The following is a 13,106-nucleotide window of genomic DNA, read 5'->3' as shown; positions in this document are numbered from 1 at the left end:
GACAGACTAACACTTTATAATTTTGTTGACGATATTTACTGGCCCTTTAAGTTGGGAATCTTCACTCTCTTCTATACCTATTATCCTTAGATTTTTGTCTTCTCATTGTGTCCTGGATGTTTTGGGTTAGGAGCTTTTTGCATTTTGCATTTTGCATTTTCCTTGACTGTTGTGTCAGTGTTTCCTATGGTATCTTCTGCCCCTGAGATTCTCTTCTATCTCTTGTATTCTGTTGGTGATGTTTGCATCTATGACTCTTGATCTCTTTCCTAGGTTTTCTAACTCCAGGGTTGTCTCCCTTTGTGATTTCTTTATTGTTCTTACTTCCATTTTTAGATCTTGGATGGTTTGGTTCAATTCCTTTACCTGTTTGGTTGCATTTTCTTGTAATTCTTTAAGGGATTTTTGTGTTTCTTCTTTAAGGGCTTCTAACTGTTTACCTGTGTTCTCCTCTCTTTCTTTAAGGGAGTTGTTTATATCCTTCTTAAGGTCCTCTATCATTATCATGAGAAGTGATTTTAAATCTGAATCTTGCTTTTCCGATGTGATAGTATATCCAGGACTTGCTGTGGTGTAACTTGGTTTCTGTTGCTTATGTTCTTGTGCTTGCCTCTTGCCTTCTGGTTATCTCTAGTGCTACCTGCACTCACTGTCTCTGACTGGAGCCTGTCCCTCCTATTATCTTGGTTGTGTCAGAACTCCTTAGAGTCCAACTGTCTCTGTGATCCTTTGATCCTGAGATCCTGTGTGTAAGAACTCCTAGGAGTCAAGCTGTCTCTGGAATCCCGAAATCCTGGTGTGACCAAGCTTCTGAGATCCTGTGATCTTATGATAAGAATCTGGAACACTTCATGAATTTGTGTGTCATCCTTGCACAGGGGCCATGTTAATATCTGTATTGTTCCAATTTTAGTATATGTGCTGCTGAACTGAGCACACAACTTTAATTTCTATACATACCCTCTGTGTGTGGATGGGTGGGTGGGCGTGTGTGCACGGTGTGTGTGTGTGTGTGTGTGTGTGTGTGTGTGTGTGTGTTCGTCCATGCTTGTGCATATCACATGCATGTGACTACCATGGGAGGGTAGAAGAGGGTGTGGGACCCCTAGAGTGGAAGCTAAATATGGTTGTGGTGAGCCTCTCCATGTAGGTTCTGGGAACTGGATTTGAGTCCTCTGAAAGCAAGCACTCTTAACCATTGAACTATTGCTCCACTCCTCTGCCAATTCATTTAGAAATCATATGACTGTGTGTCTCTTGGGTAAATGCCTAGAACTGAAATGCTATTGCTACTGTAAGTTCAGTGGTGTAAAGCCATTGTCTATTCAGTTATGTATATAAAACCCCACACCTTTCCCTAAAGTGAGGTATCATCTCCCATGCTCCCCAAGGATGAGCATTCGGGGTGCTCCTCATGCTTGTCCACATTTGTCAATGTCATTCTCTTTAGTTTTAACCATCTCAGTGGATGTGTGGTGGGATGTCAATGTCCTATTAGCTTTTATTTTCCTGATGATGCTGAGCGCTGTGTCTGTGGGCATCCATCTGTCTTCTTTGTAAAATATCTGTTCAAGTCCTTTGTCCTCTTGAGTTTCCTGCTAGAGGAGCTCTTCACTCTAGCTCTTGGCAGATACAGACTTGAGAGGCTCTCAGAGAATGTCAGTGAGAGTCAGACGTGGTACCTCACCTTACCCTGGGTTGACGGAGTAGACAGAGTGAGAGGGTAAAGTTGAGAAAAGGGAGAGCAAAGCGGGAAAATAGGGACTGTCAGAGCTTAGGAGTTTCAGCCCATGTCCAGATTTCCTGTGTCAAGATTTTGCTGGACAGTTCTGGTACCTTCTGGCAGTTATTTCTGCCAGCCACCACTATTTCTGGCTCTTTCTCTTTCTAACATAAGAAAGGGTCACACATCCTCTCTCCTTTTAAAATCAACATAACTAGGTGACTGGTTTTGACAGATGTGGTCCCTGAGCAGAACAACTGGAGGACCTGTATCTGAGTTGGGCTCTCTATTGTTCGTTGAGACACCATGACCAAAAGCAGTCGGAGAAGGGAAGCGACTGTTTCAGCCTTCTCGCACAGTCCATCATCCGGGGTAGTCAAGGCAGGAACCTGGAGGCCGGAGCTAATGAAGAAGGGTGCTGCTTACTCACTTGCTCCCCATGGTTTGCTCAACCTGCCTTGTTATACCACCCAGGACCACTTCCACTTCCAGTGCTGTCAGCTTCTGGATGACTGGGCCCTCCCATAGCGATCAGTCATTAGAAAACACACCACAGGCTTTCTTTCAAACCAATCCTATGGCAACAATTATCAATTAGAATCCCTCTTTCCAGATATGTCTAGGTTTGTGTCAATATGACCAAAACCAAAACAAAACAAGACAAAAACAAAACAACCCAACCAACACATTATACAACCCCTGACTTCTATGTTTTATTTATATTACTCTAGCAATTTTGGTGGCGCTGCCTGGCTACCATGGTCACAGCTTTGCTGACAAAAAAAAATTGATTCACAGCACTAATGTGAAAATCAACTGATGTGGCAAATGCTGGTTGTTTCTGCTGCACAGTTGGCCCTCATCTCTGTAGGGTCTTTGTCTCTTCCCAGAGGTTGTCTTAAAGGTGTAATGGGGACTTATGTGAGCCAGTTCTTCCTTCCCACGTCTTCAGACATGTCTCCATTGCTCTGTGAAACAGATAGCATGATCATCTTACAGGAAATGAATAAATGTAACAGTAGAAACTTGATCTGGCCACTGAGCGTTTACGCTCTTCTTGGCTTTTTTTTTTTTTAAAATAAGCAGCAGGAAACCGGTTTTGATTTTGAAAGTAAGCTAACCAACAAAGTGAATTAGGGCCCATTTCAATTCAAGCAATAACAAACACAACTTAATTCCGTTTTGAAGGAAGGATGAAAAAGCATAAAGATCCCGGGAACATTAGCTCCCCTTGGGAATCACAGCAGGCTTTGAGTTGGCAAGCAATGAAGAATCTTCCCTGAAAAGTTAGGACACAAGAGCAGCACAATACCCTGGATGACAGAGAATCTTCTTTCACGTGTACATAAGACCCAGCATTGAGATCGGCCATCAGAGCAAGAAAGGGTCAGCCAGTCAAAGCCATCGCTCGCTTCACATCTTCACCAGAGTCCCACAGCCCTGGCTGACCTATAGTAACCAGTCCCTGCCTAGTCACCAACAGCAGCAGATCCATAGCATCCTAAATTGATGGCCCGGTCAATGTAACTGTCTCATTAGCATATCCAAAGGGCGTTGACTCAGGGTTTGCCATTGGCTTTGGGAGTTAACAAGTAAATAAAAGTCCAATTGATTCAGCACAATTCAACAAATATTTATTGATCGTTTTAGAGAGTCCAATAATCACAGTTCATCTATGACTGTGTCCAAGATGAAGTGAGGGCTGGTTAAGTCCCAGGGATAAAAGGGTCAGTAAGGAACTGACTGGCCACCAGATTTTTGTCAGCAAACACTTGGAATCACAAACAGTTGGCTCCTTGTACCCCAAACCATGGCGGCAGCTACACATCCTCAGTTGCGGGCTTCATGGTCTCAATCCTGATGGCAGTAGTCACTCTTTCCCTCTGTCTGGCTTCTCTTGAGGGCTTAGCCTTAGGATCTGGACTCATTTTTATGGCTATATTAATATCCTTTGTGATGGCCCAGCTTGGGTTGAATGGATAATGACCTGCTATTGCGATTACCCTTCATTTTGCAATTTGAGTTCAATCAAAGAGTGAGGCTTAGGGCTTGTAGCCCTACCCAACTCTCCTGGGTTGAGGTCTTAACTCCCAGGACTGGGAGTCCCTGATGATCACACATGGAACTATTTAGTTCCCAGACAGCTTCACATCGGGGAGAATTACACTAAAGCCGGCTTCTCCTGGGCCTGGGCCTCTAAACTGAACATTTAGCTAACAGTGGGGAGGGGCAGCCAGGGGCCACACAGCTGAAGGCTCTGTCCACACTTCCCCTATCATCTTATGAGTATGGGTTATTTCTTATTCTCAGTTCACACACGTGGAAACTGAGGCACAGAGACCCAGGGACAATGAACTTATCAATGGCAGAACCATAATTTGCCTTCTAAAAGTCTGACCTTAGAATCACAAAGAACTCTAAGAAGCTTGGCCCCTAGCGGGGGTGGGGGGGTGGGGGGGAGGGGTAGGGGCTGGAGGGGTGTGTACTCCAAATAGTGTCCTGGCATAAAGTCAAGCCAGAATGGAATGAATCCAGGGAGGAAACTGGGCTCCTTAATTCTAAGATAAATGTAGAGAGACCTTTAAAAATTCATCTTAGTTATTTAAACAGCATTTTAAAAGTAATTTTAAAAAACTGTAATTTCTGTATTTTGCCTGCATGCATGTCTATGTGCCACATGCATGGTACATAAGAAAGGGTCCCACATCCTCTCTCTTTTTAAAATCAACATAACTAGGTGACTCGTTTTGACAGACGTGGTCCCTGAGCAGAACAACTGGAGAACCTGAGTTGGGCTCTCTATTGTTCGAAGAGACACCATGACCAAAAGCAGTCGGAGAAGGAAAGCGACTGTTTAAGAGTCAAGAAGAGGGCACCAGATCCCCCTGAAACTAGGGTTACAGAGATTTGTGAGCTGCCATGTGGCCATGTGGGTGCTGGGAATTGAACCTGGGTTCTCTGGAAGAGCAGCCAGGGCTCTTACTGACTGGATCATCTCTCTACCTCCCAATTTATTTTTTGTTTCTTTTACAGAACTATGAGAGTTCATATAGAACAACAAGCAGCAATCACACAATAGCATGTGTATTTTGACCATATTTAAGTAAAAACAAGACAGCAATGAAGAAAAACTATTAGAAAGAGGCAAATAACCTTGTATTTCCCTCTAAAGAGGGAAGAAAGGTAAGAAAAATGAACGGGGAGAGAGTTTTCCTTTAAGCTTCGGGGTCATGGCTTTCCTGACTTTTTTTTTCTTATTATTTTTGAGACCCGGTTTCTCTATGTTCCAGACCTGTCCTGGCTGACCTGGAACTTGCTCTGTAGATCAGGCTGACCTTAGACTCATAGTTATTCTCTTGTCTCTGCCTGCTTTGATTAAAAGCATGTGCCACCATGCCTGGCTCCCCTGACATTTTCCAATAAGAATGGTTTATTAGTTTCTTTTTATGTCTCTGTGACCAAAATACCCACGGGAATTTAAAATTAATTAAATTAATTAACTTAATTAATTAATTTAATTAAAATTAAAGGGGAAGGGCTTTATTTTGGCCCACAGTCTCAAATGGTAACATCATTATGCACCTTTGCTCCCATATGCTTGGATAAGGACATCGAGGTGACTGGAATACATGGCAGAGGACATTGTTCCCAGCATGACTGACCAAAAGAGGAAGAGTAGCCAGGAATGATATAACCTAAGGACTCGCCTTGTCCTCTTCCTCCATCTCAGCCCCACTCTCGGAACCTCCCTAAGCAGCACCAGTATCTGAGGACCAAACACTCCAATCATGAGCATGAATGGGGGAGCACACATTCAAACCACAACGAATGGATTTGTGCAATTTTAGGATGTCTTAGGATGCAGCTCTATTAAACAGGAGTTAATACGCTCATTAGGATGCTGAGACACTGGGCTTTTAATTGCAAAATGGTACAGCTACTTGGGAAAATGCTGTGATGATTCCTCAAGGTAGTGAATGTAGGGTGAGCATTCCTGATAGCAATACCACCACAAAGCCTATGCACGTGTGTGCACAGCTGTGCCACTCGCTGTAGACCCAAGGTGTTCATCAAGTGGCAACGGGTGATAGACTATGGCTGAGCCACAAAGTAGAGTATTATTTGGCCTTCGAAAGGGGAGAAGAACTCAGTCATGCTCCTGCATGGATGTGCTTTGCAGACGTATCCCTATGGTATGCTAAGGTGATGGTGATGCTAAGGAGGAAAGCCAACCCTAGAAGAATCCACATATGAGTCAGACTTTCCTTCACGGTCATGACCCCCAGGTACAGCAGCTGAGAGGGAGGCGTAATGCACCGTGGCTCATGGTTACAGAGCACGCTCTTTCTCTCCATGGACCATGGTGAAGCAGGTGCCTGTGAACAAAGGACCTGTCTCATGGAAGACGGAAGCAAAGAAAGAGGCACAGAGGTGGGGCTGTAGGCCAGGTAATCCCTTCAACGGCCCACCTCTCCAGTACTCTACTTCTTCCAGCCAAAGCCACGCCTTCTGAAGTCTCTACTTCCTTCTGAAAGCATATAACCAGCTGAAAGCCAATTTTTCAACCGCTAAACATGGAGGTGGTGGGGTGGGGATGGGGTGGGGTGGGCAATTCTAGTTAAACCGCGGCTCCATGCGCGGTGCGTTTCATTCATATTAATTGTTCAGGAATAGGAATAGAGATCTACAGAGATGGGCTACAGATGTCAGTCCAGTGAGGGGGGTGAGGGAGGAGCATGAGAAGAGACTTTCCAGAGTGCGAGCTCCTACTGAGAAAGATGCTCTGAAGTCAAACTGCCGAAGTCATGGCAGAACTCCAAACACAATAAAAACTACTGAACGTCAAGCAGGCAAATATTATGGTATGTGAAATATATCTCGATAAATATAACTGAATGTGCCTCTTCCGGAACTGTTACAGACTATAATAACTTTTAAATACCAATTATATATTTTGAGTGAACATGTTTATTATGAAACATTTAGATGATATAGAAAGGCATAATTAAGAAAATCAAATCAGCAGAGAATGAGTATTTTTAATAAAATAATACTGATTTTTATTAAAGCTCCAGGAAATGTGGAAATCTATCTAAGAAGACACAAACCTTGTTTGCATCCGAGAGCCTTGGGCTTCCCCACAGTGGTAACCAATTCTGTTTGCTTCTTCTAGAAAATTTCTGAACACTTTCTGTGCATATGTAATTGTAGATATAAAATATATTACACATATATAGTTAAGGCACCCATATGTACATCTATACACATTTAAAAGTATATCTCTCTATATGGCAAAATTATATATATGGGGTCTTGGGGTGTAGTGTGTGTAGTGTGTGTAGTACGTACAAAGCACTGGTCCCAATCCCTGGCACATATATGTATACATGAACATACTCTTTCAAAGGTAACTGAGATTACAAATACTTATTTTGGTGTCTGCCTTTTCTTTCAGTATGTTTGTGTACACACCACTAGAGCACATGTTCATGCATGTGCATGTATTCACATGTACATTTGGAGACCTGAGGTTGACATCCGGTGACTTCCCCAGCTGCTGCACACTTTATACATTGAGGTGCATCTCACAGAACCCAGAGCTCACCATTGCAGCTAGTATGGCAAACCAGTTTGTTCTGGTCTTTCCCTGCTTCTATCAGATAGAGGTTGGTTGGATTTGCATGTGGAGTGTCATGTCTACCCGGCTTTTTCATGGGTTCTGGGCATCTGAACCTTGGTCCTCATGTTTGCATGCTGAGAACTTTACCCACTGAGCCACCTCTGCCCATCCTGACTTTTGCTTTTAATCCTGGAGATCTTTCTGCATCAATACCCATGGGTCTAGTTTGCCTTTGAGCAGCTGTGCGCTGCTGCACAGGTGGTGGCCCATTCTTCACCTGCTCGTTGCCTCCTGTTTTGCTTTTTGCTGGCTCTCCTGCCTCCCACATCACACACAATCATAGGTTTCTGTCAGGAGGAGTCCTCAGGTCAGATGTCAACAGGACACAAGCTGCTGCTGGCCCATGCCCTCCCTAGGCTTTTGGTTTTATTAAAGAGTTAATTCCTACCCCTGGTGGGACATTCTAACCAGAATCAGAATACATAATAAAAAGGTCCCTTCATTTCATTGCATCTGTCCTTGTCATAACCTAAACATAACACACACATATACATACATATATGTATACATGCACAAATATTTGCACACATACACATGTATACATAACATAGACATACACATATACACTCATGTGTGAACATACACATATATACACATACATATATAGACATGTATATACATATATGCACATAAACACATACACAAATTTGCATGTATGTATGCACGCATATATATGCATATACACATGCATATACATATAGACATGTATTCACAGATGCACATAAACACACATGTATGGACATATATGCATGCACACATTTATATACATATACACATTTATATACATGCACCACACATAATCACATATACACAGGCATAATATACACAGCTATAGACATGCATGTACACACATATACATACATATACATGCATGCCAAACACATACACAAACACATATACATGTACTCGACCTGCTATGGGAGAAAATTGATGGGCTTTGAATTATACAAGGTGAGACCAAATCCCAACCTCACCTTTCATCTACAAACTGGAAATTGGAGTTGAGACCTCTCTCTGGCCTACAGCTCCTGGCAATGCACTGAGGATGACATTGGATGACATTGGCCTCTTGGCAGTTTTAAGGGCAGCAGGGTAGAGTCTGGGTTAAGGTACATGCTCAAAACTCCAGTAATGAAGATAACTAGTGGTTTAGCCTGCTAGCTCAAAAATGAAGATAGCCAGCCATGGAGGCTGCCTCTGATTTTCACAAGTAGTTTTACTGGACTGACAAGCGAAATTTTAAAGGGCGTTTGTTGAATCCTTGGTCCACAGAAAGCTGCAAACACCACTGCCAGGTGACTGTTTTATCATCCGTCCCTCCCGCCACGCCCATTACTCCCTTTACTCTCAGAGGAAATGGGGCTCCACTCCGGCCCATTCATCTGAATGCTAGGTTTGAATTACACAACAGGAAGTTTCTGTTTGTAACATAATAGAGCCCAATCATCAGTCCACTATTGATAACCCATTATGTGTTGCTTCTCCCAAGCCTCAGCTCTGAGATGCTTTTTGCCATAATGATTCCACACCACTGCGATAATGGCCTCCTGACGGTGTCAATCAGCCCCCTCCCGTGTCCAATAATATTATTCTGCAATCCGTCTTGGGAGGACGCTTAAAAGCTTTCTCTCATTTTCTCCATTTAACTCATGTATTATCTGAGATTTTACATTAAATGGCCATTCTTAATATCCCTCGATGTGTCACCTCTTCTAGAGAGGACACTGACACAGTACTTACCCTATTCCGCATCTATACTAATCGAATCGGCCTCCCCACTTCAGCCGAGAGCGGTGCGTTCTGCGCAACGGCATTTAATCTGGACAAAGAACTTAGGAAAGAACAAAAACAATTTAAGCTGCAGTTGCTTAAATGGGAAGGTGATTGAGGCAATTTGTTTCATAAAAAGGAATTAGGAGATATTGAAGTCATGTTGTGGAATGAAGGTCAAAAATGCTGGGATTTATCGCGCCCTGGACAACCCACAACAATGGAGCTTTAAAAGCCTTAGCCCGACAAATGGCGGATAAACATCTGGGTTTTGATGCAAAGAAGAAGAAAGGCAGCTAAGGCTTCCAATCTGCACTGAGATCTAGTGATCTCATAATTGAAAGGCCCTGAAACCCACCCGGAAATCCTGACGCTTCACCTAGTCCTCAGTCAGGCTTAATCTGCCTGCCCCGTGCCGTGGAGGGCCAGGAGCCCGGAAGTCCAGGGAAATACCCATTTTCGCAAAGGATGTGTGGTCATCCAGTACCCTTCCCTGTGAATGCAAAGGAAGAATAAAATCAAAACTGGAGATGCAGAAGCCCCGATTCCGTTACTGGGCAACAGAACAGAACTGCCTTTTCTCTGGACGCCCCTGGGACGAGGTATGCTTTGATTTGAAGCGCCAGGGACCCCCGCCAACATGCAGGCTGATTTCTTTCTTGGGGAGATAAAAATTTGCATCTCACTAAAAGATTGGGGGCAGGACATGGGATGCTCCTGAGGACAAGGAGAAGATAGGTGCTCATTCCAGTCTGAGAGTGCTGGTTCAGAGAGGAGGGCAGGCAGCGGGAGCCAGCCAGCCAGCCAGGTGACATGGAATGGACGAAATAGACTGACTGACTCAGAATCCAAACATTGGTAGCACAGAGAAACGGGATGGTCCTCATCTTTGGAGCTAAACTGATCCAGGTTTGAATTCTGACTTGGCCATATAGTCACTGTTACTTTGGGCAAGTCCCTTACCCTTCTTGAATGTGTGTAGCAGGATTAAAAAAAATCTTATAAAAACATGTGACGCAACTTACACATGTTGCACACAGTAGGTGTGCATCTATGTGCCCCGTATAAAATACACACCCTTCTGTGGCCAATGTCACCTGATGGACTGCCGTAGCTAAAACTCCCGATCACTGATTGCTCTGCGGATTGATTTCTTTATTCCATTTGAGAACAGTGGATAAACACACCAAGAAATTAAAATGATAGGGAAATTCACATGATGGAATTTGCTTTGCACTTTAAACATTAATCTTTAGAAACTCCTCCCTGCCTCTATGATTACCAGAATGTCACTGGCAAACACCATGGCAGGGCGAGCTGCTCCCCCTCCTCCGTTATCCGAAGGTATTTGTTTTATTCTCTGTTTGCAGTCTGGCTCCCGGAGTCTCTAGGCTGGCATCATGTTGGATGATAAATCCATTTGTTTGGGCAACTTCAGGAGGAATTTACCCAGAAAACTGGCTGGAGTTGCTTCTGAAAAAGCCAAATTAAGGCTCCAGCAGACTGGGGTCCCTTCCAAATGAGTTCCCAGTAGGCAGGAAGCATCCGGCTGGGTACCTCGTGCAGCCTACATTTGAGAGCCCCAAACCACGAGGAACAAAGACCGCCAAACCATTGGCAGGTGGATCGATTGGCAGATATCAGATTGCATTCTTTTGTCTGCCGCCCAGCTTATTTTCAAGCCCCTGTCCAACCTTTGTGGAGGAACAAGCTTAAAGGCTGACAAATTTCCCCCTCCATAAGAAATTGCTCCTGTAATTTGTCTTTTTAGCTGAGCTTCTGTGGGCCTGTGTAGCATTAAAAAAAAAAAATGTTGTCCTTGTCACCTGACATTTTTCCAGCCAGCCTGACACCCCCCGGGCTTCCCAACAGCTCTCTTCAGCAGGAGCTGTCTGCAAGCTCTTAGCACCACCAAATAATTGAGGGTGACACATCTCTTGTTCATTGTTTTTTCTGGCCCTGCAAAAATGCAAATATTTCATTGTAGTCATTAATTTTCCCATCCTTTCCTGCAAGCGTCTCATCGGTGTGATCTCATGAAAAAAAAAAAAAAAGGCTGAAGGCGTGATTACAAACTGGTGGCACCGAGCTCCTGCCCACGGAGGGGAGAATCTCATCAGATCAAATCTCAGGGAGGTGATCAATCACACTGGCTGACAACCATTTTGCTTCGTTTGTTACAGATGTGAACATGCTTAATTATTTGTAGTGTAATTAGTTCATGAAATGTCAGGAAATGTCAAACTGTGTTCACAGCACAGACTTTTTTTTTTCCCCCTCACCACAAAGAGCGGTGAGAGCAAGTGTCACTGGGAAATGGGAAGAACGGACGGTGTCTACAGGCAAATGAGGAAAAGCCATGCGGGACAGATGAGGGCCAAAAATATTGAGATTAGGCATTTTGGAGAATTCAACTTAAAAAAAAAAATTCCAGGTGTGTGTCAGACAAATGGGATGGGACAAGCCAGGTACTGCTAGGACCCCACCAGGGGAGTGTGGGTTTGAGTTTGTTAGCTATGAATGTAAAAGCAATGGATCTGGATGTTAAGGGATGTCAGATTTGTAGCAAGATCTACACCTGCAGAGTGAGCCCCTCCCACACATCCCTGTGCCAGAAATCAGAGAAATTAGCTTCCTCCTCAGTTACTTATTTTTGTGTGGATGCAAGGCCAGGCGGGAAGTCCGAATTTGGGTGCAGGAACAGCATCCTGCCATTGGAATTAAAGACACCTGCAGACAGACTGGAGGAGAGCAAGCAGCATCTCCCAGCTTAGTGCCCATCTCTCTGACACTAGCAAATTCTCCCTATAGCAAAAAACAAACAAACAGACAAAAACCAAAAAAAAAAACCCACCAAAAACCAAAAACCAAACCAAACCAAAAAACAAAAACAGAAACAAAAAACAAACCCAAAAAACAGAAAGCAAAGATTCCTGAAAAAGGTCAGAGGGAGAGAAATTCGATTCTTTTACAAAGGCTCCCAGTGAAAAGCCCACCTGAGGCATATTTCAGTGTGACAGTGGCCCTTTTGACAAGCACTATACACTTTCTGGTGACTAGATTTGTCTAGGCTTTTGTTTGTTTTGTTTTGTAAAACTGGTCGGTGGTCGGGTGGTGATAAAGCTATCTAGCCACAAAACAGGAGTCGGTTAATTCCAAGAAGTGCTGTGACCCTCTTGTGAACTCAGGGCACCACAGACACACCCTTAGACAGTGACTGCTCAGCAGCCTGACTGCTTCAGGCCAACCCGTTTGCTAGAATCCAGTGACTTCCATGCTACCCCACAGAAACGACGTCCTTACATGAAGCTGAAGAGAGTGAGTTGATTGACATCCTACAGATGCCTTTTGATTGACAGTCTCCTGTTGAGTCTCCCGACAGCTCTCTCTGGTTAGTGGAACAGCTCAGCAACCTTCAGCTGGCAAAGCCGGGGCGACTAGGCTGGCCACAGTTGGTGGGTGCTGACAGACACTTGCTCCCCTGCTGGGGACTGGTCAGGTTTGAAGATCAGACCCCAAGATACTCAATTGCAGAAAGCTTCAGGAACTCCTGAAAGAATGATCAGCTAAGCCAGACTGTCTCTGGTTCATCTTGTCTCTTCCCTCACACTTGTCCACTTCCATCAGCAAAGGGTTCCCAGTGACTTGTATGCCTACCTGGGCTACTAGCCCAGGAGTCTGTCAGATTAGCACATGCTGTGACCACTACTTCAGGGATCTGTTTTATAAGTGTTCTTTATGGTCCACTGTAGAACTCTCCTTGGACCGAGTTCCTTCTGGAAATGAACCTGTGCATAAAATACTCCTGATTTTTCAAACATAAATGTTTAGTGGCAGAAGCTGTTCTCCCAGTGAGGTCATAAGACCTCACCAAGAGATACACACTTAGCTAGAAGCCTTTGTTTATAACTCCAACATTGATAAAATTTTTAA

General features: G+C 44.0%; 1 long non-coding RNA gene and 1 other non-coding gene across 2 annotated transcripts in view; both read right to left on the bottom strand.

Moving 5' to 3' along the window:
* Positions 1 to 833: 833 nt before the first annotated feature.
* Positions 834 to 937, bottom strand: Gm24254. The gene has a single exon (XR_003947657.1). It is a non-coding gene; the product is annotated as a U6 spliceosomal RNA (small nuclear RNA).
* A 1,478-nt stretch (positions 938 to 2,415) lies between these two features.
* Gm28516 overlaps positions 2,416 to 13,106 on the bottom strand; it is a 13,997-nt gene continuing 3,306 nt past the window's right edge. Inside the window, exons 2-4 of the long non-coding RNA XR_879097.1 lie at positions 9,532 to 9,666; positions 9,144 to 9,234; positions 2,416 to 2,691 (exon numbers count right to left, since the gene is read on the bottom strand). This is a non-coding gene — a long non-coding RNA (predicted gene 28516). The remainder of the gene's footprint in view (positions 2,692 to 9,143; positions 9,235 to 9,531; positions 9,667 to 13,106) is intronic.

This window comes from Mus musculus, chromosome 8 (assembly GCF_000001635.26).
Source record: "Mus musculus strain C57BL/6J chromosome 8, GRCm38.p6 C57BL/6J".
NCBI lineage: Eukaryota > Metazoa > Chordata > Mammalia > Rodentia > Muridae > Mus > Mus musculus.
Note: the sequence above shows the minus strand (reverse complement) of the source record. Positions and strands in the feature narration are given on the sequence as shown.